The sequence below is a fragment of the Leptonychotes weddellii genome, chromosome 3, assembly GCF_054177405.1.
Source record: "Leptonychotes weddellii isolate Sample4059 chromosome 3, ASM5417740v2, whole genome shotgun sequence".
Taxonomy (NCBI): domain Eukaryota; kingdom Metazoa; phylum Chordata; class Mammalia; order Carnivora; family Phocidae; genus Leptonychotes; species Leptonychotes weddellii.
The window spans coordinates 43,648,359-43,674,400 of NC_138371.1; the positions used below are offsets into that span (position 1 = coordinate 43,648,359).

Here is a 26,042-nt window from a genome sequence, read left to right on the forward strand (position 1 = left end):
TTGAGACTCAAAAAAGTTAAGGACTTGCCCAAGGTCATAGTAAATGAGTGGTTTAACTTGTATTTGAATCCAGATCGACCTAACTCCAAAGAGCATGATGATCTGAAATTGACCATGAGGTTGGTGACATCCTAGGCGTCTGTTCATGGGGGCAATTATGTTAAGTTAAAAATATTGGATGGATGGGAACATACTAGAGGGACAGGAAAGAACCAAAAACAGAGGACAGTGTTATTTTATTTCCCTGCTTAATTTCAGGAAGTTGGTCTAATAATGGGTAGGATAAAATTAGATAGAAGCCTGAATATGCTTTGAAGTATAAACAGTGTGACTTCAGAGACCAAGGCACGCAGAGTCTGGGAGTGGAGCACTTTCCGTGTTTATTCAGGCATCACGGCGTGCTTTGTTCTGCGGCCACAGCCGGTGTATCCTGTGGTGACCTAAGAGTGTTAGGGCTTTGGGTATACCTGGCAGGTAGTTGGTTATCCCTTCACAGAGAGTAGGAGTAGTGATGATAGCAAAGTACCTCCTTCCAGTGACTTTCGGTAATAGACATCATGCAGTACCTGAAATATGAAAAACTGAAAAGTGCAGCATTATACCTAAGCACGTGTGAGACAGTTTTGGGGGAATTCGAGAAACCCCTGTGGGGGCAGCTGGTTTCTCTTTCAGGAGACAGTGATTAAAAAGCAATCAAATTCTTTAACTATAGGCATGAACCTAATTTTGTGGGCTTAGTAAATGATACCTGGGAAATCTAGAGTTATATATGATTATTTATACAACATAAAAATAAAAATCCTTAAGTAATTACAGTTTGAGCATTTACTTATTTCCACATAAGTGCAATAATTATCAAAAGCAGCATCAAGTTAAAGTTTAATTGGGAAAACTGTGGTTTATGTATGTGAGAATTTCCAAAGCTGTCTTCTCAGCTCTCTCATTAGCTTGATGATCTTAATTGGCTTTGATAAGAGGCTATGCTTTCCATTTTACCTTTATTTTTTATTTTTTCTTAATTTTTAAAATTTTTTCAAGATTTTATTTATTTCTATTTGACGCAGAGAGATAGAGAAAGAGCACAAGTAGGCGGAGCAGCAGGCAGAGGGAGAAGCAGGCTCCCCACCAAGCAAAGAGCCTGATGTGGGGCTCCATTCCAGGACCCTGGGATCATGACCTGAATGGAAGGCAGCCACTTAACCAACTGAGCCACCCAGGGGCCCCTCCATTTTACCTTTAAAGATAAGGCATAATTGAACAAGTCCATCACAAATGTTTTATGGGTGAAAAGAGAGCCCTTCCTAAGAATAAGATTACATACAACAAAAAAGAAAAGAGAAAACATTGGGTCACTAGAGTATTTTAGGGGAGGCAATGTAATCCACAGGGAAAACTCAGAAAGTAGGGGATTGAAAAGTAACTTCAGCATATATCTGTGCAGAGTAGAGAAATCTTATGGTCACCACCTTAACCAAGTAATCACATCTAGCACCACTGATAGCATCTTGTGATTGACACTGTGCCTCCAGATTCTCTCAATATGCAGTATTCTGCATCACCAATGAAATAGTCATACAAAAATATTTATCCTGAATTGAAGTGAAAGCAAGATTTTATACAAAACCTTCAGAGAAAATAAAAAAAAATAGAAGAACACAGCAAACAACAGTCTGACAAATCTTCAGAAAAATAATGGTTCGCACTTAATAAAGATAATTCAGATATTGGGACCCATGGAATGGAGTTCACTGCAGTGGCCCAGCCATCACCAGTCAAAATTCAAATCAGCTTGCACTTAAGAGAAATTCCTCACTGTCAAGAAAACCTAACAGATCCCAATGACAATCCTCCAACTCAGCTTTAACTAGTTTACCTTACCCTGGAAAGTAGGACCTCCTACCTTCCCGTGAAGTCCATTACTTCCTAGCCAATGATGCCCTGTTTCGATGGTGCTGTTTCTAAGCTCTAGAAAGCTTTCTCTTGCCCCAAATCTTTCAGGAATGGCCAGTCCTCCACTGCTTATAAGGCCTTGCACTCCTCCAATCCACTGTCTTTCCTTGAATAAAGGAATCAAACTTGTTACTCAATTGTTTTATTTTTTCATTTGACACACTCTTTAAAATGATAACAGCCTTGAAAAAAAGGTATATGTATCTATGTGTGTGTGCAGTGCAGGGACTTTACCAAATTAAAAAAAAAAAAAAAAGACCAGGATATAATGACAAATGCAATGCTTAAAAGTAAAAATAACTATGAAGAAATTTGGGGGAAAGCTAGAGAATTAGGGAACGGACTGAATTTACCAGATGTTGGAGGTTAAGTAAGTATTTTTTGATAGGGTGTTTTAATATAGCATCCTTATTTATAGGAGATACATGTTAAATTATTTAGAAATATTTTGGTATCTGAAATGTACTTTCAGATGTGTGAAAAGAATAGCTAGGAAGATTTTTAGAATATTGGAAATGTTAATATTTTAAAATCTATTGTGTAGATATTTAAGAAATAATTATTTTTTAGCTCTTTGGTATTTGACATTTTTCATAATGACACTTAGGAGAAAAGGTAACCTTACTTTTATCATTTGGTTTTGTCTTGGATCTACCTAAATATCTGCAAAATGGTAACTCCTATCACAAGACTGTAAGCTGCTTCATTACATGGGATATTCCCTGAGAAGAAAGATTATATTTCAGTTGTTTTTTGTCTCCTACCTATAAAAATCCCTGGCATATAGTATTATGAGTAAATGAATGATTGATAACCTGTTTGTAGTACCTATGTCAATTGCTTTAATAAAAATTTAAAATATTACATAAAGCTAGGTTTTACTTCCCTCCATTCAAACTACAGCAATTGTAGGTTTGGCTGTTTCTCTTTTCAGTTGTATTTGGTTTTTGCTTTATGTATTTTGGAGTTCTATGAGTGGGTTCATGCACATTTAGGACTCTTTGGTCTTCCTGTTGAATTAACCCCTTCATCATTATGAAGTGCTCACAAATATTCCTGATAATATTCCCTGTTCTAAAACCTAGTTTTTCTATGTACACTTCTTTTTGAGGAATTTTGGCATGATATATCTTTTTCCATCCTTTTACTTTTAATGAATTGTGTCTTAATATTTAAAGTAAATTTCTTGTAGGCATAATACAGTTGGATCTTGTTTTTTAAAAATCAACCCAAAGAATGTATGTCTCTTGAATATTGAGAGCATTTCTGTATAATATATTATCAATATTTTGAGTAAATATTTATATTTACTGTTATCCTATTTATTTTCCTTTTTTAAAGATTTTACTTATTTGAGAGAGACAGAGAGCACGAGCAGGGTGAGGGGCAGAGGGAAAAGCAGGCTCTCCACTGATCAGGGAGCCCAATGCAGGGCTCAGTCCCAGGACTCTGGGATCATGACCCCAGCAGAAGGCAGATGCTTAACCGACTGAGCCACCCAGGCGCCCCTGCTATTTGTTTTCTATTTGTACTATCTATTCTGTATTTCTGTTTTTCTGTTTTCTTTTGGATTAATGAAGTAATTTTTTGCCTACCATGTTATCTCTACTTTTGGCTTAATGACTATATATCCTTGTTTTATTTCTGTAGTGGTTGCTGTTGGGTTTATTACATACAAATTTATCATATCTAAGTTTACCTTCAGAAAGCTTCTACCACTTCATGAATGTAACATTCTTAGACCACGTTTCCATTTTAGTCCTTGTTGTAATTGGTGTTGTTTTTGTAACACATTGTACTTGTACATATATTATAAACCCCACATAAGTTTTTAAAATTTTTGATATGCACACAATTTTTCTTTGAAGAAATTAAAAATGAAAAAGTAATCTTTTTAATTTACCAACATATTTACTATGTCTTTTCATTTCTTTGCATAAAATCCTAGTTTCTATCTGTAATCATTTTTATTCTTCCAAAGAATTTTAATAACATTTCTTGTGGTGTTACTCTGCTGGCAAAGAATTCTCTCCACTTCTGTTTTTCTGAAACAGTTTTTATTTTGCTTTTTTTTTTTTTTTGAAGGTCATTTTTTTTTTTAAGATTTTATTAATTTATTTGAGAGAGAGAGAGCACAGAGGGAGAGTGCGAGGGAGAACCAGACTCCCCACTGAGCAGGGAGCCCGACATGGAGCTCGATCCCAGGACCCTGAGACCATGACCTGAGCTAAAGGCAGACGTTTAACCCACTGAGCCACCCAGGTGCCCCTTGAAGGTCATTTTTATATGGATATAGAATTCTATGTTGACAGGTTTTAAAAAAAAATTCTGCATATAATGATGTAATTTCATGATTTCTGAGTTGCATAGTTTCTAATTAGAAGTCTGTGTTAATCCTTACCTTTATTCTTCTCTGTATAGTATTTCCTTTATTTCCTCATGAATTACAGGAAATGAAAAGCATCAGAACACAGGGCATTGATTCTTTTTCCCCTTCATTCTTTGTTCTTATACCCTCAAGGTCAAGGCCAATGATCTTTTCCTTTTCTGTGTTAATCTCATCCAGAGGCAATTTCATTTCAGATAATGTATTTTTTAGGTAATAAGTTACATTGTTCTATCTTTGGACATGTGTAGTAATTTTTTACTGTATGTTGGACTTTGTGAGTTACCTTGTTCAGTGTAGCGATTTTGTTGTCTTCCTTTAAAGAGTGTTTTTCATTGCTTGGACGGGTATTTAAGCTGTTGTAGATTATTTTGATCCCTTCAAAGCCACTTCTTTAGTTTTCAATTAGCAATAGTCGCGCCTCGGATAAACCTCATTGGCTACGATGCTGCCACTGTGCGAAGTCTGCTAGGGTAGCTCCAGAAGAGGCTCACTCGAGGGCTATGTGAAACTTACTACTAAACCTTGACCCTGATAGGCCTTCATAAGTAGTTCAAACTTCACTATTTCCTTAACTCAACTAGGCCACTAGGATTTATTTGGGTTCCCCTCCCATGATTTCATGGTTTGGAAATTGCCTCTGGGTAGAAAGCCATGGTAATTTTATAGTTCATCTCATTTATTTCCCTTGTCTCAGGAATCACAGCTCTGAACTGCCTCTTTTCCAGTCTCTGAAAACACTTTTTAAATAATTTTCTAAATTTCCACGTTTTTACAGAGGAGGCTTTGCTTCAGTTATTACTCCTCTCTAGTTTGGAGCAGCAGTTAGTAGATGTGTGTTTTTTTTTAAAGATTTTATTTATTTATTTGACAGAGAGAGACACAGCGAGAGAGGGAGCACAAGCAAGATGTTTTTTTAAGGAAATGTGTATTAAGCAAAGGCCTATTACTACCTGTGTGAAATATATTAATTTTAATCTCATAGGGATGCAGAAGATACAATGGTAAATCCAAATAATGTATTAAATAATAGATTTCATGGACATGGAAGGACTTTAAATCATTTGACCGAGTTGTGTAAATAATTGACATTGGTGAAAGTCATTAGGGTTAAGTTGAGTAAGAATTACAACTGGCTTGATATATTACAATAATCCATATGAGCATTTTATTATCAACGTTGATGTGGTTTTGGAATATAGATGAGGTTCAGTGGGGTGGAGTCTGGAGCCAAAGACCAAGAAAGAATTCTTGAGGCATCTTTTGTGCAAAATGGTGGTTTATTAAAGCACGAGGACAGGACCCATGGGCAGAAAGAGCTGTGGCCCTGGGGTTGTGAGGGCTGGCTGATTCTATACTATGGGGTTGGGGGAGGGAATGAAAAAGGGAGGTTTCCAAAGAACTTTCATATGCTAAAGAGGACCTATAAGATACAGGAGGCCTTGCCATGGTCAAGTTAAGGTTGTTTATCACTCTAGTAAGGCATTAACATTAAGATAGTTGGGAACTTCCTGGAGGAACATTACACTCTGCCCATTTCAATTATCTGTCAATGGGCTGCAGGTTATAAGGGCATTTAACTGTATCTACATTTCCTTCTGGAAGCTAGGTTATTGATGATAAGAATGCTTTGTTCTTGTAGATTCATGTCTTGTAGGATTGTGATCTATATAAGTTAACTATTTGTTTTTCCATTAGGGCAGCCAGGAGTGCCTGAGGAATGTCACATATATGGTGGGGGAGGGTTGTGGGGTGTCAGCTTCTGCTTTGTCCTCAGCTTGCCTTCTGTTCCCTCATCAACATGATCAAAATAAATTTCTTAAATGTTTCCTCTTTTTTATACATATGGTCTTTATACTGCTTATGCCTTTTTATCATTGTATATTGTCAAAAGACATGTAGTATGGTGCCCTGTCCACTAAGGTATCAGATAAATGCGTCACTAATTGAACATATCACTTGTCTTCAACTTCCTGGAATTAAGTTCTTTGTTACTTTTCTTATTTAATTTTTAAATCTTGAGTTATTTGGTACAATCATATACCATTGTTCATTAAATTGTCTCTTTGTAAGAGAAATCTGATATGGTAAAATAATTAACAAGTGTTATGCATTGTTGCAAGAAAAAAGGCACACCCTCTTCAGAAACTGTGCAGGTTTCAATAACAGGTTCATTGACTGTCAATAAAAAAGGAATTAGCTTTGCAAATTTTGCAAAAGCAATTTATATAAAGACCCCAGGGCTCTTAGGAAACAGAAAAAGAAAGAGCAAATCCGCTGGAAGCAGGGTTGATGAACTTCTGATGCCTATAATTTTTTAAAAGGAGAACACATCTACTGCTAACTCAGTTTGGAAAATGACATTTTTAACCAGTATTTCATATTTTCATTTCCTTTAATCAATTTTAAGTGATGGTTTTGGCTTACTTCAGTGGGGTATTAGATGATAGAATTCCTCTTTACAATTTCAAATTATTACATCTCTCCCTGTAAAGTCTATTTAAAAAAAGAATACCTTTCTGCAGCTTGCTTTAAAAAAAAACAACTTTCCTTATAGAGCAGATTTAGGTTCAAAAATTGAACAGAAAGTACTTTTCTCATATATCCCCTGCTTCCACACATGCATGACCTCCCCAACTATTAACATGCCATGCTCAAGTGATATATTTGTTACAACCAACGATTCTATATTGACACTTGGGTATCACCCAAAGTCCCTAGTTTACATTAGGGTTTACTCTTGCTGTTGTATATTCTATGCGTTTTGGCAAATGTATAATGATATGTATCCACTATTATTGTATTACACAAAATAGTGTCACTGCCCCCAAATCTTCCATGCAGCACCTATTCATTCTCCCCACTCTGCTCCAGTAGTCATAGAAATCAGTGATCTTTTTACTGTCTCCATAGTTTTCCCTTTTTCAGAATGACATATAGTCAGAATCATATAGTATGTATTGGCCTCTTTTACTTATGTAAAATATGAGTTTAGGGTTCTTCCATGGCTTTTCACAGCTAAATAGCTCATTTCTTTTTACTGTTAAATGGTATTCCATTGTCTGAATGTACCACAGTTTATCCATTCACCTATGGAAAGACATCTTGGTTGCTTCTGACTTTGTACATTTATAAATAAATCTGTAAACATCCTCGTGCAAGTGTTTGTGTGAACATAAGTTTTCAGTTCCTTTTGGTAAATACCAAGGAGCACAGTTACTGGATTGTATGATAAGAATATGTTTAGCCTTGTAAAAAACTGCCAAAATGTCTTTCAAAGTGGCTGTATCATTTTTCATTCTCACTATAAACTCTATTTAAAACAATGTAAAGGGGCGCCTGGGTGGCTCAGTCGTTAAGCGTCTGCCTTCGGCTCGGGTCATGATCCCGGGGTCCTGGGGTCGATCCCCGCGTCCGGCTCCCTGCTCCACGGGGAAGCCTGCTTCTCCCTCTCCCCCTCCCCCTGCTTGTGTTCCCTCTCTCGCTGTGTCTCTCTCTGTCAAATAAATAAATCTTTAAAAAAAAACAATGTAAAAATAAGAAATATCCAGAGAACAAGAGGTAATTTTACACAATATGTCATCTTTTCATGGACCATTTTCCCTGGTTCAATATTTTCACTTGGATGTGTCATGTCTACCTGGAACAACATGGCCAAAACAGAACTGTTGATACCCCCATGCTTCTACCACATAATCGGTCCTCAGCATGTTTCACTATCTCAGTAAATGCAATCATCCACCCAGATTTCTACCTTGTTCTCACCAGTCACATCCTGTTCTTCAGCAAACACAGTCATCTCTTTAAAATATTTCTTATATTCATCTACTTTTATCTAATAATATTCACTATAGTCAGTTTTATTATTCATCATACTGACATTTTCTTTTTCATTGATAAGCAGACACTACGAGGGCGGAAATCTCACTTTTCTTGTTCTTGGTTTTATTTCTGATGCCTAATACAGTGCCTGGAGAATGATGGGCTTTCAATAAATATTTACTTATACATCAAAATAAATGATCAATATAATAGACATTGTTGAATGCTCATATGATATTTGGCAGAATTTCCTCATCCCCCATTCTTTTCATACAAACTCTCATTTTTTTCAGCTAACCCACACCTTTTCAAGGCCCTGTGTTTCATGTAACCAATGAGCATAATATCATTCCCTTTGCTAATAATGCTCTTTTGAACAGTCATATGACATTTTTTTGGACAGTAAGATGTGAGGTGACGTGCTGATCGGCTTCTAAGAATTATTTCCTTACTCATAGTAAGAAACATGTCTTATTCCCTACATGTCGTGCTATCTGCATGGGACTCTTGGGCCCATGCAAGCTGTTCTGTGGCCATGAGGGAAACTAGCAGAGAAAACACTCTGGGAATAGTGGAGGGAAACCATAGAAAGAACATGGATACTTGAATGTTGAAATAACAAAACTTGAGTTGGTATATTTTGTTATGCAGTGTATTATATCTTCCTCATTGTTATCCAGTTGAGTCAGAATTCTACTTGCTGCCCAAACCATCACAGTCAATACATTTATGTTAAAAAATGTATTCGAGGGGCACCTCAGTGACCAGTCGGTTAAGTGATCTACTCTTGGTTTTGGCATAGGTCGTGATCTCAGGGCTGTGAGATCAAGCCCTGCATCAGGCTCCGCATTCAGTGCAGAGGCTGCTTGAGACTCTCTCTCCCTCTCTCTCTGCCCCTCCCCCCCATTCTCTCGCTCTTAAATAAATAAATAAATATTTAAAAAATATATGTAAGATATAAGCATATCTAATCTAATCTGTCATCTATCATCTATATATATAGGGTATGAATCTATTTTTTACCTTTATTATAGGGAGTGCTCAAGACACAGGCAAATGGGGGGTGAGGCAGAATGTCCAATTTTGTTTTGTTGTTATATTAATAGTCATGCCTACTTATTAATCCAATAATTAAAAAATAAATAATACTGGGTCAGATTCTGAGATATTTGTTTAAAGTTTTCTTGTTTTACAACCTGGATGAATTTCTAGTGCAAGAATAGACTAAATGCCTGAATTATTGATTTTCTTTGTAATTGTTCCTTTTCTTATTACTTGTCTTTTAAAGTTAAAAAAGTATTCCTCATCTTACTTAAATATTTTTACCCATCTGAACAGATTTAGAGGGTGCATATGTCTTTTTAAAAGGTACCTTTGGGCCTACTTTCAGGAACAATTAAGACCTTTGGAAATTTGCAAATTTTGCTATCTTCTGAGTTATTTTGAAACCTTGGCACTGACTTGTGGTTTAGTGTGTGCTCTGAACGATTGAACCTTTTGCATTTATTGACACTCTTCCAAACTATCATACCCTATGGTCAATCAGTCATATACTTGAAGACTTAGACATTCCCTGAATGAATTTATCTCTAATGTTGTAATTATTGCTGAATATTTCCCACAAGATTGAATTATGCCTTAAAATTTTTGTTCCAGGGACTCTTCTATGCCAATTTGTATTCTTAAATCTTCTAAAATAGCCATCCCTTAAACAGTCATTTCAAAGTAATCAAAATGTGTTTCCAAAAGTGAGAGAAGAAAATGAATGGTAAAGTCATTATATGCTTTAGAGTAAGAGTGGTCATAATTAATCCAACATGTCATTTCATCCTATAATTTAGGATAATGATTTTTATTGGATAATCTGTGCTTGTTAAATTCAGCAGATACTAGACAACCTATTTTCCTGACAGAACAAAGTTCCAAGAAAAAAAAAATCAATCATCGATTCACAAAAACGCTCCCATAGGATTAGATGAAACACCTATTTGCTTTCTTGGAAAGTCAATTGAAATGATTTATAATAACTGAATCATTAACACTACTAAAATTAAATATATAATAGATGGGCAAATATAGAGAAATAAACTGGCCTTAGAGGAATGTCTTTTGAGTCAGTGGGACCATATGCAGCTGGAATGAGAGGTTGGTTTTAGAGGCTTTAAAGTAAATCTTTAGGATTAAGTGGGGTAATGAAGGCATCAGAGTCAAGGTGTATTAAGTTCATTAATTCATTTATTCAACAAATAGTTTCTAAGTGCATACTATGTGATAAACATTGTTCTCCACCCTGCACAGTATAGGAAAATGTTTTGGCACTCATCACTCACAGTACTTAGAATATAGTCGAGGAAAAAGGAAAGGAAATATACATAGAAAAATTGGTGTACACTAGATTGTGATAAATGGTATGGAATAACAACAGCAGAGTAGATTGTGAGTGTGGGATATTAGGTACGTTCTTTGGCAGTTTAAAATATGATTGTCATTGTCAGAACAGACTTACTTTGAAAGCAGTATTGTTCAGCTTGTATCAGATACTTCATTATATTTTAGAACAATTCAACAATAAAAGGCTGACTGATCTTCCAGGAAAATGCACTATGGAAAAGTGAACTTCATAATACCTTATATGTGTATGATAATGTTTACACACACTGTTATTGTTATTATTTTTAAAGATTTTATTTATTTGACAGAGAGAGACACAGCGAGAGAGGGAACACAAGCAGAGGGAGGGGGAGAGGGAGAAGCAGGCTTCCCGCTGAGCAGGGAGCCTGATGCGGGGCTCGATCCGAGGACTCCGGAATCGTGACCTGAGCCGAAGGCAGACACTTAATGCCTGAGCCACCCAGGCGCCCCTACACACACTATTATTTAATATATATGATGAGGTTGCTACTATTAGCCCACAAATGTGACATATCTTAGACTAATGTTAAGTGACTTGCTTGAAGTCAAGTAACTAGTTCTTTTAGCTCTAAAATATTTCTTTAAAACATGTTAGGTAATGGTAACTCACTCTTAAGTTGTCCAGGTCTCATAATATATTTTTTTAGCCTACTGGATGGCCATTGTGAGAAACTACACTTTATAACTTTCAGAGTTGGTTCAATTTTTTTTGTAATTTGAACGATGAATTGTGACTCAATGAGTCAAGATGTCATTATTACTATTACTCTGTAGAGATTCATTTTTATAAAACCACTGATATCTTTACCGTTGACTGTGCTGGTTATATTAACAAGGCTTAGCATGGATAACCCATTTAATTGGCACTGTAGGTATAGAAACAATGCAAGTTTTCTTTTGATTAAATTGTACAGGGTGCACCAAACAGAGTCAAGTGTCAGACATAATAACAATCTCATATTTCTGACTTACTGGCTTATGGATATTATTTAATACTTGTCAAATTCATTTAAATAAACTGATTTGAAAAATGGCATTCGGTACAGATTATTCATGTAGGAAGCAACATTTAATTGGAGTAATAAGCGTTTTTGCTTTGTTACACTTCATAAGTGACTCTATGTAAGTTCCACTACAAGGTCTTAGGTGTTTAGCGTGACTTTCTGAAATACACGAAATAGAGTTAGAAGCTGTCTTGAAGATTATAATTATTTGACACCACACAGTTATCACATGATATGTGACAACCAGAAAATATATGTTTTGTTTGTAAATTGTAACTCAAGAGAGCAAAGATGTGGAATTCATTTTCTATAAACAGTTTGTGAGAGAGGTTTTTCTGACTAAGCTTTTTGTAACATATACTTGGTAATCATATCTTATATGTGATTCGGGATATAAAAATTAAGAATCAGGGTCTCTATCTTACGTTAATAAAAAGTAGTGGTCAAAAGTTATTAGTGAGAAATGCATTATCAGACAGAATGTTAAGATTGTGTGAGAACAGAGAAAGGTGAGAATCTGACCCTACAGAGCTTTGAAACAATGTCAGAAAGTTTCACATTTGCCTTTAGAACAGAGAAAAGTCACTGAACAGGAGTTTTGTTTTTTGTTTTTGTTTTTTTTAAAGATTTTATTTATTTATTTGACAGAGACACAGCAAGAGAGGGAACACAAGCAGGGGGAGTGGGAGAGGGAGAAGTAGGCTTCCCGCTGAGCAGGGAGCCCGATGTGGGGCTCGATCCCAGGACCCTGGGATCATGACCTGAGCCGAAGGCAGATGCTTAATGACTGAGCCACCCAGGCGCCCCTGAACAGGAGTTTGACATAATCAGATTTAAATTCAAACAAGATCCCTCTGTCTTCAGCGTTACAAATAAACTTAAAAGGAATGCAAAGTAGAAGAGAGAGGACCACTTAGACTGGAATTAGCAAACTAGGAATCTGTGGACCAAATCCAACCTGTCATATATATATGTTTTTTTTTTTACAGCTCATGAATTAAAAATTGTTTTTTGCATTTTTAAGTGTTTGAAAGAAAATCAAGGAAGAATAACATTTTATATCAGAGGAAAATTATATGAAGTTCAAATTCTAGAGTCCATAAATAAAGTTTTATTGGACCACATTTTGTGCTCATTCATTTGTGTACTGTCTATGGCTGCTAATATCACTACAACCTCAGAGTTAGTAGTTGCAACAGAAGTCACAAAGCTCAAAAAGCCTAAAATATCTATTTTAGAAAAGAAAAGAAAAACTTTACTGACTCCTGATTTTGGCTATTGAAGTGATCCAGGTAATTGCTGATGACAACTTACAAAATAAAGAGAAATAGGTGAATCCAGTAGGTATAACTATACTTCCATTTCATAATGCGTTGGGATTGCAAAGATGGCTCCTAAATTTCTGAATTCCAGGTGCATGTTGACAGCATTCACTGAGTTAGTTAATATTGAAAGAGGATCATGTTGAAGAGAGGGAAGTGAAGAAGGAACAGTTTTGTACATGCTGAGTTTCAGGTACCTTTGAGGTTATAAGTAGGTGCATCAAGTAGTTGAATATATAGGGGGCTCAGGTGAGTGAATTCAGGTTGGAGATATAAAGATATGAGTAAATCAATGAGCCCTACATAGCAGTTAAATTCATTAACATGGCTGAGGCATCTAAGGGTGAGTACAAAATGATGTCGGAGGGCATCCTGACACCAAATCTTAAGGAATTGCAATATTTATTGTTCAGATAAAGTAGATGGAATTGTGAAGAAAATAGAAAAGTGGGGCAAGAGGGGAAAGAGGAAAACCAGGAGACTATATTATTATGGAAAACAAAGAAAAAATTTCAAGAAAGGAATGCTTAACCATATATGTGCTGCCAAGAAGCAAGGAAGATGACTGACCAAACCCCCATTGATATAGCCAACTTTAGTCCTGCTGTTTATTTTTAATAAATATTTATTTCTTTGTTATCTATGATAAACATTCTGATTAGTTATCCGGCTATGGAAGTCAATAACAAAAAACCCTCAATAGTTTGAATGACAAAAATATTAAAAACTTCTGAAAACTAAAAAGCAAATACCAAATTAAGGAAAAATGAAAAACTGGGGAAAATATTAGCAATGCATATGAAAAATATTTATAATACAAAATTATTATAAATCAATGATAAAATGCTGACAGCTGCAACAAAAAATGGGGCAAAAATTGAATAGGCAGTTCAGAAAAATTGTGATGCATATGATTGATAAACTTGAAAAAAATGCTCAGCAAATGGACATCTCATTTCTGTGCCTGTAAGGTTGAGAACTAGAACCTAGAAGGTAGTAACTCCTCCTCATCTAGAAAAGGTATCTTCTGGCACCCAAACTAATACTAGTTAATTAATTGTACATTTGGGTTTTATAGGGTGAAATTTACAAACAGCAATAACATCTGTTTGGAAGGGAAAACTTTTTGAGTGATGATAACATTTCAAAAAAATTATTGAATAGCCACAAAAGCATGACATATGCTATTGATATTCAGTGTTACAGGTATAATTTTTTTTTAAAGATTTATTTATTTATTCATAAGAGACACTGAGAGAGAGGCAGAGGGAGAAGCAGGCTCCCCGCTGAGCAAGGAGCCCGACGCGGGACTCGATCCCAGGACCCTGGGATCATGACCCGAGCCGAAGGCAGACGCCCAACCATCTGAGCCACCCAGGCACCCTACAAGGTAGAATTAAGGGAAGGTTAGAATGCCTCTTTTTCTTACCAACCAGAAGGAATGTGCAGGTTTTGTACTATACAGAATAAAAATGAATACATAAGAGGCATAAGTGGAAAGGGGTGGCTTAGGAGTGAAGAGCACTGTATGGTTCTAGGCTTGTAAATAATATCTCTGTGTATATTCCTTCCTATCAAGAGAATTGTTATGAGAAATAAATACGTTGTTTTAATGGAGAAAATTATTACACATTTATGTTTTTTCTCTGGGATCAAATTGAATGTTGGTCGCTACATTATTCACACATTGCTAATTTTTAGGACTCTCTTCCAGTGTACATGGAGATATAAAGGGAATATCAACAATGACATTTAAAATGTGTTATCTTTATTAATAGAGGTTTATGCTATTTTAGTAATGTCAGAATGATGAATAGCATGTAATTCAGAGAAGATGGCTTGGAGCAGATATACAGAATTTACATAGGATGGGTTCATCTGGCAATAAATCAAATAAAAACTTTAGTTTTATGGTCTTAATGTTTCAAGAAGCTTGTCCTAATTTACAATTTATTTGCATGACATGAACATTTTGAACTTTTCATTTAATGCCAAATTTTGTCATTTTAACGTAAATGACTACCATTTTTGTATTATTAAGAGGTTAAAGTTTTCTAACGTAGTGCTGAAAGGTACCTTCGACACTGAGATCAATGCCCTTTTCCAAAAGAAAGAGTTTGCAATAAATTCATTCACTAGTTTTAAACATAATTCAAATATTTCTTTGAAAACATGCTTGAGTATTATTTACATATATATCTCCAATATAATTAGGGAAATCCAAAATCCCTGCAGTACTGGGTTACTGTCCTCTTTTTCCTTTATATTTCTTACAACACATAGTATAGTTCAGTGGTTTTCAACTCTGGCTGAGCATCAAAATGATCTGTGAAGCTTTTAAAAATATAGTGAGAGAGACCAGCATCTCCATCCATTCCCACTTAGTCTCAGGCTGAGTCTGAATCTCCTGGGGTGGGCCCTGTCATTTTTATTTGAAAAGTCTTCACAGAAGATAGTGGGACTGAATTAATTAAGACTCTTTAGATTATTTAAAAAAAAAAACAAACCAAAAAACCCCTCCTTTTGAGTTATCTTGTAAAAGGGGAACTTTTTTTAAGGATACAGTCATCTCTCACAGAACTGAGCAAGGATTTGGCTAGGCCACAGGAAAGGATGAGAGCCAGGGCCTGGGAGCATGAAAAGGTGCCCCACAGGGGGCTTCTCTTGCAGTTTGCTTTCTGATTCATTTTTGTCTTTGCACATCAGCTTTATTCATTTCTATCCTCACAGGCAAGCATCCACTGTTTCCCAGCTTCTCAGTTTACTTTTCTCCTTTCAAGAAAGTAGATTGATTCTTGAATCTCTTAGTTCCAAAAATAAGTTACTCAGAGGAGGGGTTCATTTGGTGAGTTGGAGTCTTGTTCCAAATCTTAGCCTGGGGCCAAATTGTACAATTGTTACTGCTCCCATTAAGATGATGTGAGGGAGCTGGGCAGGCAAATCTGCAAGGTCCACTAGAAAGGTGTGGCTAGGGCTCAGGATCACTGGATAGTCTATTTAAACAACAAACATTTACAGGCTCACAACAGGTGTCCCACTGGGCTGGCAATACAAAATTAAACAGGATACATATGGTCCCTGCTTTACAAGATGCTTAAAATATTCTGTTTAATTCTTGATGATGTTTAGAAAATTATGTTCAATTATAGATTGACTGAATAAGTAGTGAGACCAGATGTTGAGAAGGGAGGATTTGGGGTTTTTGAAAGGCTGGGTTCTCTTTGTAAGAATACAGTAATCTTATCCTCTTTTATTTTACTGTCAGTGAAGAGCAGATAGGGACAGTGTGGTGTGTGTGTGTGTGTGTGTGTATGTGTGTGTGTGTTATGTATGTGCACCCGCACACTCCTCTTTTGGAGAAAAAGAGACAAAGGGAGAGAGAGAAAAGAGGAGATAGAAAGGGAGGGGAAAGAGGAAAGAGAAAAGAAAGGAGTGGAGTTATACGTGCATTGCTAAATTTTTCAGCATTATATTCTTATTTGTTCTCATGGTGATGTAGAGCTCTTTCCTGCATTTTAGTTGCTTGCTCCCCAGAGCTGTGCTTAGGGCCATCAGCTCTAAGGATCCTGAAGGACAATAACCTTCATCAGTACCCCTGGGCACTGATGCCTGGAGACTTAAGAAATTATTGATTTCACATTGTCGTCATTTGTTCTCATTTTGCTGACTATACATACTGATTCCCTATTGCCAACACCGTATGATCTAAGACACAGCGCACTAACTACTTTATGTGACATTAAAACAATTTTACCTGTGGTGGAAAGTTCTCCCAGGCGTAGAAACGACAAATATAATGTGTAATGACTGAAGAGTTCGTGAAAAGCAACATTGTCAAACAAACAAACAAACAAAAACCCAAACCCTATTTTTGGTGCATTCCAAAATTGCCTTTCAATATGGTCTTATTCCAGAGATTCCAATTTCAGATATCACTTCTATTGGACTTGAACTAATAACTGATTAGACTGAAAGTGTGTCACATCTTTCCAAGGCTCTCTTTAACAATCTAAACCATAAACCTCTGTTGGTTGACTCTCACTCGGAGAGAGGGATTTGTGTGTGCATGTGTGTATACATCCCTGCAGGGGCCGTCACACTGTCCCTTTGCTGATAGCGTGTTTGGGATGGAAAGGCATTACCTGCTTAGACTGTGTGTTGGCGGTGAGTGTGAGGATTATGAAGGGCTTTTCTAACAGGTCTAAGAGGCTCCATCTCAGATGTGTGGAAATGACCATCTTTCCCTGTAGTTGGGTGATTTGTACCATTAAATTAATGTAGTTTAATATGGTACACCCCTGTTAATACCTGTAAGAATTTGACTTACGATTATATTTTTACTTTCTATTGTTTATTTGGTGGGAATATCTAGAATTCTATCATAGTAAATGGTTCAAGTAATCCACTCAACTTGCTCCTGTCATCTTCAAAGCAATAGCACCTACGTTAGAGGCATGGGAATATGAACTTACACAGGCTCATGATATTCAGAGAGTTCATGAAGGCATTAGCAACTAAGTAAGATAACAGGCATCAGAAATAAAACACTTCAAAAAGGATTTTTTAAGAGTACTTTAAAAAGATACTATATTTTCTGTTTTTTAGTTTCAAGTTTTTATTTAGATTCCAGTTAGTTAACATACAGTGTAATATTAGTTTTAGGAGTAGAATTTAGTGATTCATCATTTATGTATAACAGTGGGTGCTCATCACAAGTGCCTTCCTTAATCCCCATCACCGATTTAACCCATCCCCGTGTCCACCTCCCCTCAGCAAACTTCAGTTTGTTCTCTATAGTTAAGAGTCTGTTTAATGGTTTGCCTCTCTCTCTCTCTCTCTTTTTTTCTTTGCCTATGTTCATCTGTTACTTAAATTCCACATATGAGTGAAATCATATGGTATTTGCCTTTCTCTGACTTATTTCACTTAGCATTATACTCTCTAGCTCCATCCATGTCATTGCAGATGGCAAGGTTTCATTCTTTTTTATGGCTGAATAATATTCCATTGTATGTACATACCACTTCTTTATTCATTCATCAGTCGATGGACATTTGGGCCTCTTTCCATAATTTGGCAATTATTGATAATGTTGCTATAAACATCTGGGTGCATGTATTCCTTCAAATCAGTATTTTTGGAAATTGGCCTGTAATTCTCTCTGTCTCTCTTTTTTAAGTAAGCTCCATGCCCCGTTTGGAGCCCAACATGGGACTTGAATTCACAACCCTGAGATCAAGACCTGAGCTGAGATCAAGAGTCGGACACTTAACCTACTGAGCCATCCAGGTACCCCACCTATAATTCTCTTTTTTAGTGGGGTCTTTGTCTGGTTTTGGAATCCAAGTAATGCTGGCCTACTAGAATGAGTTTGGAAGTTTTCCTTCCTTTTCTATTTTTTGGACTAGTTTGAGAAGAATAGATATTAACTCTTCTTCAAATGTTTGGTAGAATTCCCCTAGGAAGCCATCTGCCCCTGGGCTTTTGTTTACTGGGAGATTTTTTGATTACCGATTCAGTTTCTTTGCTGGTTATTGGTCTGTTCAAATTATCTGTTTCTTCCTGTTTCAATTTTGATAGTTTACATGTTTCTAGAAATTTATCCATTTCTTCCAGATTGCCCAATTTGTTGGCATATAATTATTTATAATACTCTCTTAAAATTGTTTGTATTTCTGTGGTGTTGGTTGTGATTTCTCTGCTCTGTGATTTCAATTATTTGGGTCCTTTCTCTTTTCTCTTTGCTAAGTCTGAATAGGGGTTTATCAATTTTATTAATTCTTTTAAGAACCAGCTCCTGGTTTCATTGATCTGTTCTACTGTTTTGTTGTTGTTGTTTCTTTCTGTATCATTTATTTCTGTGCTGATCTTTATTATTTCCTTTCGCCTCCTGGCTTTAGGCTTCACTTTTCTTTTTCTAGGTGTAAGGTTAGGTTGTGTATTTGAGATTTTTCTTGCTTCTTGAGGTGGGCCTGTATTGCTATATACTTCCTTCTTAGGATCACTTTTGCTACATCCCAAAGGTTTTGGATCATCGTGTTTTCATTTTCATTTGTTCCCATGTATTTTTCTTTCTTCTTTAATTTCCTGATTGACCCATTCATTCTTTAGTAGGATGTTCTTTAAGCTCCATGTATTTGTGATCTCTCCAATTTTTTTCTTATGGTTGACTTCAAGTCTCATAAGTGTTGTGGTCAGATAACATGAATGGTATGATTTCAGTCGTGCTGTACTTGTTGAGGCCTGATTGGTGACCTAGTATGTGATCAGTTCTGGAGAATGCCCCATGTTCACTCGGACAGAATGTGTATTCTGCTGCTCTAGGAGGAAATGTTCTTAATATATCTGTTAAGTCCATCTGGTCCACTGTGTTATTCAAAACCATTGTTTCCTTGTTGATTTTCTGCTTAGATGATCTGTCCATTCCTGTGAGTGGGGTCTTAAAGTCCCCTACTATTATTGTATTTTTATCAGTGAGTTCCTTTATGTTTGCTATTAATTGTTTTATATATTTGGGTGCTCCCAAGTTGGGGGCATAAATATTTACAATTGTTAGATCTTCTTGTTTAGAGCCACTGTCCAGGTTAGCCACTCTCAATAGGTGTCTCTGTGTCTACGCTGTTGGGGTAGGAGAGGGTAATGGTGCCCATTGGCTCTTTTGTCCCCAGAGAGGCAATGCCACCCCTCTCACCCCAAGAAAGGAGAAATTTCTCTTGCAATGCATCCCAGGGGATCCGCAGATCACCTTTACTCATGGGCTATCTGCCCTCCCCACAAGAGCACTGGCATGCCCTCAGGGCTTCACACTTACCCCACCCCAGACCTCTAAAACTCAAGTCTTTGAGCACTGCTGGTTGTAAAAACTCAGGAAAATCAGCCCTTCTTGTTTTCCCAGTCAACAGCTTTGGGGAAGTGTTTTCCTTGTGCAATCCCTCTCTCTTTTCTCTGTGACCAGGGCTCCCTTCCTATTGCAGTACCTGCACCCAAATCATATTTCTGCACCTCCTACCTTCCATGATGTGACTTCTTCTCTCCCTGTAGTTGTGCAGTTTGTTCTGTCAGTCCTCAGATCAATTTCTTGGGTACTTAGAATGATTTGATATTTATCTAGCTGTGTTTGAAGGAGAAGGCAAGCCCAGGGTCCTCTTACTACTCCACCATCTTAGCTCCTCCTTCAAAGATAATAATTTTTAAAACTAGAATTTTGAAATTAATGATATATATCCTGTTGCTATTTTAAATAAAATTATATGAATATAAATACTAACCAATTTAATAAATTGGATATATGTATTCCATTAACATGTATTTTACATTGATGTAGGACATTTTCAAAAGCAAATAAATTTTTAATTTTTTAATGCATTCATTGTTTTTTAAAATTAATTTATTTTTTAAAATTCCAGTATAATTAACATATAGTGTCATATTAGTTTCAGGTATACAATATAGTGATTCAACAATTCTATACATTACTCAGTGCTCATCATGATAAGTGTACTCTTAATCCCTATCACCTATTTCACCCATCCTCTACCCACCTCCCCTCTGGTAACCATTAGTTTATTCTTCATAGCTAGGAGTCTTTTTTGGTTTGTCCCTTTTTCTCTGTTCATTTGTGTTGTTTCTTAAATTTTACATATGAGTAAAATCATATGATGTTTGTCTTTTTCTGACTTATTTCACTTAGGATTATACACTTTAGATCCATCCATGTTGTTGCAAATGGCAGGATTTCATTATTTTTTATGGATGAATTATATATGTATGTATATATATATATATATATATATATACATACACACATACCACATCTTCTTTATCCTGAGCTGAGTAATACACACACACACACACACACACATATATATACACACCACATCTTTATCCATTCATCTATTGATGGACACTTGGGTTGCTTTCACATTTTGGCTATTGTAAATAATGCAATAAACATAGAGATACATATACCTTTTTGAATTAATGTTTTTGTATTCTTTGGGCAAATACCTAGTTGTTGAATTATTCGATCACATGATAATTCTATTTTTAATTTTTTTAGGAATTCCAGACTGTTTTCCACATGGCTGCACCAGTTTATATTCCTACCAACAATGCACAAGAGTTCGTTTTTCTCCTCATAGTCGCTTATTCTTTTTCTTGTGTTTTTGATTTTAGCCATTCTGACAGGTGTGAGGTGGTATCTTATTCAGGTTTTGATTTGTATTTCTCTGATTATTAGTGATGTTGAGCACCTTTTTGCGTATCTTTTGGCCATTTATATGTTTTTGGAGAACTGTGTCTTCATGTCTTCAGCTCATTTTTAATTGGATATTTTTGGTGTTGATAATGCATTCATTATTTAATCAGTCTATCAAAAAGTCCTCCATTTCCTTTTGTATGTATTCTCTTCTCTCTCATATCCCACATCCTCTTCTTACATCCCAGTATCCAATAAAGGACTGTATTAGTCTACTTGGGCTGCTGTAACAGAATACCATAGACTGGGTTGCTTAAACAATAGACAGTTATTTCTCATAGTTCTGGAGGCTGCAAAGTCCAAGATCAAGGTGCCTGCCAGGTAGGTTTCATTCCAAGGTGCCTTTGAGCTTGTAGGCAACCCCTATGTGCCACAGGATTTCTTTTTTTGTGGGCTTGTGGAAAGAGACGGCTCTCTGGTGTGTCTTCTTGTAAGGACACTACTTCTATCAAATCAGGGACCCGCCCATATGACCTCATTTAACCTTAAGTACTTTCTTAGAAACCCCATCTCCAAATACAGCCACAACGTCTGTGTGTTGTTATGTTCACAGCCCAAACACTACAACCTCTTTGATGTCTCGCTTTTTTCTTATTCCTATATAGTTTGCCTAGGAAAGATTTTTACCAACCTGAAACAAGATATGTTAAAAAAAGTCCTATGACTTTTGAGCCACAGAATAAATCAAAGATGTTGTAAAAGACCTTGATTAAATGAACATAAGCATTCCATATTCAAATATATGGAGAACAGTTAAAGTAATGCTTAAGTATGTATTTGTAGCCTTAAATGCTTATCTTAATAAATAGTAAGCTCATTTTACTCAAAATTATGGAAATTAATTTGAAAATCTGGTTGGAATGGGTAAATTTTTAGGATAATATAAAATGCATGTACCAAAAGACATACAAAATCCAAACAGAGCACTTTCCATGTGAAAAAAGGTAAAAAAGAGAAAAGAAAAGGAAAAGCCATTTCTGAAATAATATATCTCAAGACATTTCCAAAGATTCATTCAAAAACCAGAAAAAGAGATAAAGGAAGAAAGAATATTAAAAAAAAGAAACATTTCCAAACCTTTTTGTGAGTACAAAGGCCTATGAAAGATAGTACCATATAAGAAAACCAGAAACCAAGCTAATTTTTTGAATTCTGCTACAAAAATGAAAAAAAAAAAGAAGCACATGAAAGAATAATAATATTGAGCAAGTTAAGTTTATTCAGTAATGAAAAGATGATCCAGTATTAGGAAATCATCAGTTATCTCCCTATGTCCCAATAATATATTTGATTACATTTAATGAAATTGGGATACATGTTTATTTAAATATGATAAAATATATACATGGCCCAACCCAAAACCCACAATTATACTTAATGCAAAATAATAGATATATTTCTATTAAGTTAGGAGTAAAGATTATGTTTATTTGGAGTATCTAAGAGAATAGATTTATCAAGATGCTGTGTATAATATTAATGTTAAGGAATCAATTTTATCTTGTACATGAAGACTCCAATCATAATAACAATATGCTAAATGAAGTACACAATCACAACATATCCTGTCAGTTACAGGATGGCAGATATTTTCTGTCATTTCATTTTTTTATGGGCTTATTCTTTTCACTGTTAAACATGGACAAAATCACATATAAGATAAGTGGAGAGAACTGTAAGATGAACCTCAACTTACCTTTCACTGAGCTTTAAAAATAATTTATGGTCGGGACGCCTGGGTGGCTCAGTTGGTTAGGAGACTGCCTTCGGCTCAGGTCATGATCCTGGAGTCCCGGGATCGAGTCCCATATCAGGCTCTCCGCTCAGCGGGGAGTCTGCTTCTCCCTCTGACCCTCCCCCCTCTCATGCTCTATCTCATTCTCTCTCTCAAATAAATAATAAATAAATAAATAAAAATAATAATAATTTATGGTCAATCTCCTTTCATCCAAGCGCCAATTCATTCCTCATGTGTCATTGGGTTTCTTTTGAGTTAAATCCCTAGATCATATAACTTTATATGTAAATACCTCAGCATATATTTCTTTTTTTTTAATTTTTAGATTTTATTTATTTATCTGAGAGAGAGAGAGAGAGAATGAGAGAGAGAGCATGAGAGGGGGGAGGGTCAGAGGCAGAAGCAGACCCCCCGCTGAGCAGGGAGCCCGATGCAGGACTCGATCCCGGGACTCCAGGATCATGACCTGAGCCGAAGGCAGTCGCTTAACCAACTGAGCCACTCAGGCGCCCCTCAGCATATATTTCTAAAAGTTACAGAACTTAGTTTGAACTAATTATAATAATATTATATGTAAAATATAGTTAACAATAATTCCTTAATGTCATCAATGTTCAAATCCTCGTCATTGTATATACACCTCTCTCTTTTACTTTCTCAATTTATTTATTAAAAAAACAGCTTTGTTTGTGCCATAGTTCCTTTTGTTTTGAATTTTGTGGATCATATCTTCAGTGTCATTTAGTGTATTCCTATAAATTTGTAAATTAGTGGTTGGATCTAGTGACTGTATAATTCAGGTTTATATATTTATTTTTTAGGAAAATACTTCAAAGATGCTGTTGGGTACTTCCATCAAGAAGTACCCGACAGTATATATCTGGTTGTCTCTTTTTGTAATGTTGGCAGCTATTGATGATCATTGCTTAGACCATTTTTTTTTATATGAATCACAAAACAGGGATATTCCAATTTTATCAATCCATTTTGATTAAATAGGTTAAATGATGTCTATTGAACAACAGAAATACTTTTATTATTGCCCAAATTTTCAATACTTTTATAGCTTTCATTTTTTTGTTGTTGTGATGGAAGACATATCCTTAACTTCATTTTTCTAAAGTTTATTGTTATTTGGTATTTCCATACTCTTTCCAGCCACAATTGCTTGGCATGTTTTAACAACACACTAAAAAATATTCAACCTAATCATGTAATTTTGTACTGTGTTATGTTGAATTATTCCAATCTAAGACTCTGAGGCAGAAATTTCTTTGCAGGAGATTTCTTAGGAGTGTTTTTGGGGACAATAGCTCTATGGAAGTAAGAGAAGCAGAACTGGGAAGAAAAGATGTCAAACTTTGATGCAAAAAAAATTATATGGGGAGCCAGTTATGTAGAGAACTCTGGAACTGGATGATTTTCGGAGTTGTCCTGGATCAATGAAAGAGGGTCAGATCTTAGTATGATGCTGGAACCAATCACTGGATATAGGAAGAAGGAAGAGGAAGCTATCTTTGGTTGAGGGCAACTCTTGGAGAGGTGTGATGTCAGCAGGCAATACCCCTTGTGACTGAAGGAAGATGCCTCAGGCTTGAAGGGCAGTTTTGGTGGTGCATCACAGCATTTAGTATAATTTTACCTGAGCCACTCAAGTCCATTTGCTTCATGTGTAAGTTCAGCCCATCAAAAATACCTTCCCTAGGATTTGGGGAACACTCACAAGAAGTAGGCTAGTGGAAAGGACTCAACTTCGAATAACTGCAACTGGTCTTGAAGATACAAGTGATGCTTATTATCTCTCTCATCTATGACTCATTCTAAATTCTCTAACCCTCAGCTAGGATCTCTTCTAATCTAGGTGACTTATAAGATGGGGTGACCCAGGCCTTCACACCTGAGGGGTCTGAGCTCCTATTTGCCATGGTCTTTTCAGGCTGGGGCTGCTGCACTTGTCTATTTGCTGCCCCAAATAGGCAAGGTGGTAGTACTAAGAAACACCCCAGTGGATTTCAGGGAGACAAATGTATTCTTTCCTGCCTCTAGTATATAATAGCATTCTTATCTCCTCTTGTTAATCAAGGTTAATTCACCAGCTAATATGGTGACATCCTTTCCTAGCTTGTTATTCTCTTGACCAAAGGACCTAAAGTAACCTATCAGCAGCCACCACTTAATGAGAATTTTGCTGTTTCCTGTGGTGTGAATAATATCTTTCTGGGAACCAGGACCTCTAGACCAACATTACCAGAATGGAAAGCACAAATTTCCCAATATCTTGGCATGGTAAACAAGGCCACTTTTATCCCTTAGTTACATGACCTTAGAATTCTATCAGGAATATAGCATCCTACAATGGTCTTTAAGGAATGGGAAGTTGAGACCTTGTATCTATCATTAATTATTGTTTTTTAGATACTGATGATGGCTCACCCTACATAAAAAGTTAGAAAAATAGTATTTGTTTGCAAAACTCTACAAAGTAAGGGATTAAATATTTATTTGATTCTATTTTTAAGGTAAATCCATATAAATCATTTTTTCAAAAGCTTTCTTAACCATATATAGCAACATTCTTGGTATTTAGGTTTTTGAAGCAGAGCAAAAAAATATTAACAATTTGTAATCAACCAAATGGCTTACTTGCTAATGTCATTAAGATGTGGTATGCGAACAAATTTTCCCAATTTATTTTATGAAACAGTTTGTGTGGGGAGCATAAAATATGAAAAATTAACCAAATGTGAGTGTAGTTAATATAAACATATATCAAAGATCAACAGTTTTACTGTGGGCATGAAATGTGGTAGCAATTCGATTATAATAGTACAACAAAGATAAGTTCTTTCTACTATGTACTCCTTTTTAAAAATTTAAATTCAATATGTTAAGAAAAAAAAAAGAAGAAGAAGAAGGTAGCGGGAGGGGAAGAATGAAGCGGGGGAAATCGGAAGGGTGGACGAACCATGAGAGACGATGGACTCTGAAAAACAGGCTGGGGGTTCTAGAGGGGAGGGGGGTGGGAGGATGGGTTGGCCTGGTGGTGGGTATTGAGGAGGGCACGTTCTGCATGGAGCACTGGGTGTTATGCACAAACAATGAATCATGGAACACTTCATCTAGAACTAATGATGTAATGTATGGGGATTAA

General features: G+C 36.0%; 1 long non-coding RNA gene and 1 pseudogene across 3 annotated transcripts in view; one reads left to right on the top strand and one right to left on the bottom strand.

Annotated features, from left to right (window-relative positions):
* LOC145720504 (uncharacterized) overlaps window positions 1-26,042 on the top strand; it is a 507,675-nt gene that overhangs the window by 267,253 nt on the left and 214,380 nt on the right. The gene's annotated exons all lie outside the window — the stretch shown is intronic.
* On the bottom strand, window positions 4,652-4,802 carry LOC115944363 (U4 spliceosomal RNA; annotated as a pseudogene).